At 36.3% G+C, this 7,997-nt stretch overlaps 1 pseudogene; it reads right to left on the bottom strand.

Moving 5' to 3' along the window:
* Positions 1-5,096: 5,096 nt before the first annotated feature.
* On the bottom strand, positions 5,097-5,741 carry LOC118666848 (annotated as a pseudogene).
* Between the last annotated feature and the right edge of the window lie 2,256 nt (positions 5,742-7,997).

Genomic DNA, 7,997 nt, shown 5'->3' with positions numbered 1-7,997 from the left:
AAGATATGAACCATAATAGTAAAACTGATACCTGTAAACTCATCACCCAATTTAAGAACTGCTATATAACAAACACTGCTTCATCAATTAGGTGCTCTTCAGTATCCCATTTTTCTGAGTCATGATCAGGAGTAACTGTTTCAAAGTTTAGAGTTATTAATCTTCCTTATAAAGATATACTTTTATCATATTCAAAAGTCTCCCTAAAATATGCTGCTTATTTTGCTTTTTTTACTTATGTAGTTTCTGTTGACAATATTTTTGATCAATGTATTCCTAAATTTATCCATGTGTTACATGTTTATTTTTATGGTTATAAAAATGCTATTATGCAAATATAACAAAAATGTTTTAGTCTTTTTTGAGACTTGAGCTTCTTCCAATTATTTTGCTATTATGAACTATGTTGAATCTCATCTATGATTTCTGGCTTTATGATTTCTCATCCATTAGCGCCTTTATACCTCTAGAAAATTGTCTAATTGCAGGATCTTTGTTTTAATGTTACATCACTCTACTATATTATATTCCAAAGTGATTGCACCAATTACATTGGAATAAGTTTTATATAAGAGTACTTTGTGGGGGAGAACCAAGATGGCGGCATAGGTTAACGCCGGAGTTTGCTGCTTTGAACAACTACTTCAAAAGTGAAACTAAAAGACGGAACGGACATCACCCAGAACCACAGGAACGCTGGCTGAGTGGAAGTCCTACAACTAGGAGGAAAGAGAAACGCATAGGGACACTCAGAGGAGGCGCAGTGCTGAAGTCAAAATCTGAGGTGCGGAGTGTGCGGAGCGGGCTGGCGGCGGAGGGCGCAGTTGGCGTTTTCAATCGGGAGGGAGTCGCAGACTCTGAGCTCCAGATACAGGCGAGTCTCTAGGGACCCAGACTCAAACGGGAGAAGCGGGACTGTCTGGCTTCGGTCAGAGCGAGTGCAGCTTTCTCTCTGAGCTTTGCAGCGGGTGCTGGGACTCAGAGAGGCAGAGCCCCTGGGGACAGGACTGAGAGCCGCCATAACTGCTCTCTCCGGCCCACCCTGTTGATCCTGTGCGACTCGCCCCGCCCACGCCCTGCACAGAGGCATTTGCCGGATAGCCTCAGGCAAAGGCTAGATTAGCACCTCCCTAGAGGACAGAAGTTCTCTCACTGCTGACACAGCTGATTCTCATAGCCACTTGGCTTGGAGGTCAAACCCTCCCTGGTATTAGCTACAACAATCAAGGTTTAACTATAAGACTGCGCACAAAGACCACTAGGGGGTGCACCAAGGAAGCATAACAAAATGCGGAGACAAAGAAACAGGACAAAATTGTCAATGGAAGATATAGAGTTCAGAACCACACTTTTAAGGTCTCTCAAGAACTGTTTAGAAGCCGCCGATAAACTTAATGAGCTCTACGAGAAAACTAATGAGACCCTCGATGTTATATGGGGAAACAACTAGAAATTAAGCATACACGGACTGAAATAACGAATATTATACAGACTCCCGACAGCAGACCAGAGGAGCACAAGAATCAAGTCAATGATTTGAAATGCGAGGAAGTAAAAAACACCCAACCGGAAAAGCAAAATGAAAAAAGAATCCAAAAATGCGAGGATAGTATAAGGAGCCTCTGGGACAGCTTCAAGCGTACCAACATCAGAATTATAGGGGTGCCAGAAGATGAGAGAGAGCAAGATATTGAAAACCTATTTGAAGAAATAATGACAGAAAACTTCCCCCACCTGGTGAAAGAAATGGACTTACAGGTCCAAGAAGCGCGGAGAACCCCAAACAAAAGGAATCCAAAGAGGACCACACCAAGACACATCATAATTAAAATGCCAAGAGCAAAAGATAAAGAGAGAATCTTAAAAACAGCAAGAGAAAGAAACTCAGTTACCTCCAAGGGAATACCCATACGACTGTCAGCTGATTTCTCAACAGAAACTTTGCAGGCCAGAAGGGAGTGGCAAGAAATATTCAAAGTGATGAATACCAAGAACCTACAACCAAGATTACTTTATCCAGCAAAGCTATCATTCAGAACTGAAGGTCAGTTAAAGAGCTTCACAGATAAGGAAAAGCTAAAGGAGTTCATCACCACCAAACCAGGATTATATGAAATGCTGAAAGGTATCCTTTAAGAAGAGGAAGAGGAAGAAAAAGGTAAAGATACAAATTATGAACAATAAATATGCATCTATCAACAAGTGAATCTAAGAATCAAGTGAATAAATAATCTGATGAACAGAACGAACTGGTGATTATAATAGAATCAGGGACATAGAAAGGGAATGGACTGACTATTCTTGGGGGGGAAAGGGGTGTGGGAGATGCGGGAAGAGACTGGACAAAACTCGTGCACCTATGGATGAGGACAGTGGGTGGGGAGTGAGGGCGGAGGGTGGGGCGGGAACTGGGAGGAGGGGAGTTATGGGGGGGAAAAAAGAGGAACAAATGTAATAATCTGAACAATAAAGATTTAATTAAAAAAAAGAGTACTTTGTGATCAACATACTAACCCTTATTTATTTATTTATTTATTTATTTATTTATTTATTTTTAATCCTCATCTGAGGACATGTTTTATTGATTTTTATAGAGAGAAAGGGAAAGAGAGAGAGAGAGAGAAGCATCATTGTGAGAAACATCGATCAGTTGTTTCCTGAATGTGCCCTGACAGGGCTTGAACCCACAACCTAGGTATGTGCCTGACTGGGAATTGAACCCATAATCTTTTGGTCTACAGGACAATGCTCCTACCAACTGAACCACTTGGCCTGGGTACCCTTGGGTTTTTGGTGTTTTTTTTTAATATTTGCTTTATCACAGCCGTCTCCATTGTATCTACCTATATTCATTTATCAATTTATCTTATTTTTTATGCATTCAAAATAAGTTGAGGCTGTCAGTACTCTTCAACACAAAACACTTCAGCACGCAATATAATTAAAGTTAAAATCTGCTTAAGTAATCTTTTATAGGTAAAATACGCATTCAGTGAAATGCACAAATGTTGCATAGCATTTCATGAATTTTGACATATGTATATATCTTGTATAACACAAATGGCTATCAATGTATAGAAGAACATCACTACTACATCAGAAAGTTCATTCATGGTTCCTGTCAGTTGACTTTTGCATTCCTCCATGAGGCAGTTACTGCTCTGAATTTTTTTTTTTTTTACTATATACATATTTCTATACGAATGGAATCATTTGCATGAAGCTCTTTTTGGGTTACTTTTTTCCCCCCTCAAATAAATTTCAGAGTTAACTTGTGAACTTCTAAAAACCTGTATTAGAATTTTGATCGCTAGTATATTGAATCTGTACCTAAATTTGAAGATCTTATTATCTATGCAAATGATATATCTCTTTCATTATTTGAATCTCCTTTTATATACTTCAATAAAATTTTATATTATTCTGTAAACCTTTTACGTAGCTTTTGTTATAAATTTCCTAAGAACTTTACATTTGATAACAATATAAGTGATGATTATGATGAAAATAGTGATGATGATGATTGCATTCTTTAACTGTTCCTTCCTGGTGGATAGCATTTATTTTAACTTAGTATATAAGCCATACATTCAGGCACATTGTTAAACTCTCTTATTTTCTCAAAAATTTTTATAGATTCTTTTGATGTCTTTATGTAGTAATAATAGTGCCTATGAATAACATATTATTAACAAATCTAATATTCTTTCCCTTTCACTGAGTTACATTAAATAAAAGCAATGTTGATGTCCATCTTTATCATGTTCTGGATTTTTAAAGGGTCCACTTTTTAGGAAAATACACTTCTTAAAAGTTCTTTCTTCCCTCTTTCCCCCACCTTTATTGTACACTCTGTGAAGAGATTCTGTACTCCATATCGGCATTTACAATGCTAAGAAAGATTTTCTAAAATAATAGTCTAGTTTATATCCTTATAAAATTACTCTGACTTTCAGTACCTTGATGGCACTGCTTCTGTATTGGTATATACATGTCTGTGCCAGTGTATTTCCTATAGTAGTTGATTTTAAACATATGTACAAAATAAGTAAACTAAAACTCTATGCTACAAGGAGAATCATCTTACAGCAAATTGCCTCAGCAATAAAGTTTTTAAGATCAGTCTTAAATATTCCAGAACACACTAGTCTATAGCCTAATTATTTTCAGTTATTTACATAAAAATGCAACCAAAGAATTATTCCCTACTTGGACTGCTGATTCTAATAACTATATAGGTCCAACTTTGGATTAACATATAGGTTAAGAAATAAGTAATGTAGGGTGTTTGGAGTGATCTTTGGTTTCTTTACATAAATATAAAACGTTTTGAATACCATAATGTCTATGACTCAAAAAGTCAAACTTCAGTATGTATTGATAGCAGATGTCTAGGGAAAAGAGGCAGTATTTGGTCTGTTATGAGGATAAAAAAGAAAAAAGAACATATTATTTTTCTAGAGAGGAAAAAGGGTGTTGATAAATTATAACAGGGAAAGAAAAGCCTGGTCCTCAAAATAAAAGGGCCAGTAATTGAAGAGATCAATAATACTTTTTATTGACTCTTGAAATAGTATCCCTATTATTAGGAATGATGTAATAATCTCTCATTTTTATGTCTTATAATAACTAAGTATATGTAAATATAGATAAAAATACAGATACTGTATGGTGATCAAGTAATTTTGGAATAAGTCCATAGACCAAATCAGAACATTCATAAATCATTCCTATCTTATCTGCTCACTTATACCTGAAGAAGTTTTCACTAAGCATACTGACAATTTTCAAATGATGTAATAGAAAATCTGGTTGCATATTTTATTTTTTTTTTTGCTGAAATATATTTGGAAAAAATAAGCTAGCTGCTTCAGCTATTTTAATACTAGTCTATTCTGGGTGATATACCTACAAAACATGTATACAAACTTCATAGATCATAAATTTCCCATGAGGAGATATTATTCAGTCTGTCATTGGTATACATTTGCAAAAACATTTAAATGCTGCAAACATTACAAATTTCAGTATCGGGCACAGCACAAGGCCTATCCTCCACTGCAATAATGCTGGTGTGTACTTCTACACAAGCCCCCTTAGTGATGTCCATCAACCGGGGCTGGGAGGTTATCAATGAATTGCTTGATATCCATCATTTCCTGTTAACAAGAACTGTGTGTCACGCCTTCATAAGTTCGAAAGGTTACAATGGCCAGATTCACCAATGTTTTAACTTTTCTACAGGAAGAGAACCAGACACTAGGGGAGCTAAGGAGTTGAGATCTCCATGACCCTGAAGAATAGCTCTATTAACTCCACTGATGGGACCCTGAGAATTGAAGCCACAGGGGAAGCCAGCAACTGAGTCGGTGACACCTGCCAGTTTTTGCTGTGTTAAGAGCAGCGTATAAAGATTAAAGCTCCTCCCTGAGAAAACCCACTCTGTTTGTAGAAATGCCATTGCTCTCCTCTATTTCTATCAAAGCTGTTACATTTTCTGCTGCTGGTTTAATTCCAGGTCCATCGTCCTGTGAATCTGGTGACAGATCAACTATATCAAGCCAAGGAGGCAGAGCCATGTTCATATGTAACGTTGCAGGCATATCTGGTGCACACAGAGAGATGTATTTGATATATGAACTTCTGATACCTGCAAAGGCTCCTGCCCATCCGTGCCCTGCATCTACCAATCCATGAAGGAAAATGCCTGCAGCAGAGGCCTTCCTGGCCCAGGGCACCATGGAGGGACTGACAGCGCATGTCAGAAACAGAAACAGTATCTCCTTTCCTTTTCCAGCCTTTACAGACATCCCAATCCCTTGATTCAGAGTGCCCTTCCACTTTCAAAGCCAGCAAGGGCGGTGGCCAGCGGAGCCTTTCTCATGCTTCATCACTGACATTGAGTGTCCTGCTTCCATTCTTTCCTGCAAGGGACCCTTGTGATTACACTGGAGCAGGGAATTCTCCTATTGGAAGGTCATTTTATCAGTAACCTTAATTCCAACTGCACCTGTCATTCCCACTTGCCATGTAACATGACATATTCACAGGTTCCAAAAGTTCAAAATGTGCACATCTTTGGAGGGGTCATTATTCTGCCTACCACAGTACTCCATTAGCCTAAGTTCCATGCCTCGTTTTAAACCTCTCAAACCAAGAACTGAATGTATCATCTGTAAAATTTGAGTTGAAGACACCTTTTTTAACATAGTATTCATACAGGGGCTACAAAACTTTGTTTTTCTTTGCTTTATTTAGATAAGTTTTTTCTTAGTTCTCCATTTGATTTTGAATAAGTTAAAATAATATAGATTTAAGCTCTTAATCAAACATGAATTCCACTTTTAGATTTGTATTAACTATAGTAACAAAGGACAGTAAGGGATACTTATGAATTTTAATTAATTAGGTTCTAAAATAAAGCGAATAGAATTTCAGAACCTAATAACAGCTTCTGTGTAAGGCATATTAAAAATGACAGCATGGTTTTCACTACTATGTTTTCTTTATTTCTTTATGACCTTATTTATTTAACTTTTCAGGGTCAAAAAAAGTAATAGGTATTTGATTTGAGTGTATGAATTTTTAATGTAAGTGTTTCTGACTCTAAGGCTGTCAGGACCTCCTGACCTTTAAGCTTGAAGTGATTAGATTAGATCAGCGACAAGATCCTAGCCATTGTTTCATGTGTAAACAAAAGCCTTTTTTTTTTTTTTTTTTTTTTTTGTCATCCAAACTAGATTTGAAATTCACTGGCATGGTAGTAGAGATACAATTTAGACTCAATATTATAGAGTAATTAACATGATATTCATGTTGCAATAATTTTCACTGACGCTGAGCAAAGATAGGTTGCAGCATGAGTTCTTCAAAGATCCAGGAGTCCCGTCCTTTTGTTTATCTTCAGAACTTCAGGGTTAATTTTTGCTAACTCATTGGTTTGGAGAATGTTTTTGATGAGGCCAGAATGCTTAAAGGCATAGGTCAGTGAATTATGAGTGGTCAAGGAGTCTTTGTTTTATATGTTGGGCATATATTTGGAGCAAGAGTAACTATAGTAAAAAAATTCTTTTAATTATTAAGCACATAAGGAAATTTCAGAACACAGGAGTTCATATCATTCCCAAGGCTGCAATTGGTGAGCTTTCCGATATGATACTGAACTGACATTTGCATTGCTCAATTTATCTATCTCATGACATTTTTGCCATCCTCTTTGAATTCAAATTGTATGGCTAGCTACTGAACCCTAATCATCTCTTGTTATACAGCTCTTGTATAATTTATATATCTGAGAAATAACTTCAGATCTCTGTTTTGGAAGGGATATGTTTGTTCATCAGATTAAACCTTTCATTTTACATTTCAAACCAACACAAACTTTGCAAAGAGGTAAAAATAATATCAGGATCTCTTTATGTTGTATGTAAATTACATGAATGGGTTTTACATTTTTTTAATCAGTTATCTTTCATTTTGTTTTGCTTAGAATTTGGTTGCTTTGATTATTGAGGATTTAGAGATAAGAGTAAAAACTGAACTTGGATTGGAATATCAGCTCTGGATTTTTAAAATCTCTGCCATGTTTTGGATATAAGCAGGACATAATAAAACATTCTAAATTATAAGATTAAAAGAGATAACATGTTTAACTAACATAAGTCTTGCTAATATATAATCAGGAACTCTTCTTTCATTGTTTTCGTTTGGTTTTGCATTTTCCTTCTCCCTGTTTTAGTTACTAGCATGGTAAATTCAGGTTATTTTTCCAGGTTTCATTGTGTTGCTTTCTGCTTAGATCTTATGGTTGCATAGGGTGAAAAGTTGATATTTAGTGGTATCAAATAAAGGATGCACATGGTTTAAGGCTTTAAATATACAGTATCAGAGTAAGGAAAATTAGAGGTCCCTACGACTTGTAGACCAGTAAAATAAATCTTCGGGATGGCAGCTTTAGGATATATCTATTAAACCAAGAGAAATAAGTAAAATCATTT

Source organism: Myotis myotis, unplaced genomic scaffold, assembly GCF_014108235.1.
Source record: "Myotis myotis isolate mMyoMyo1 unplaced genomic scaffold, mMyoMyo1.p scaffold_m19_p_12, whole genome shotgun sequence".
Taxonomy (NCBI): domain Eukaryota; kingdom Metazoa; phylum Chordata; class Mammalia; order Chiroptera; family Vespertilionidae; genus Myotis; species Myotis myotis.
Note: the sequence above shows the minus strand (reverse complement) of the source record. Positions and strands in the feature narration are given on the sequence as shown.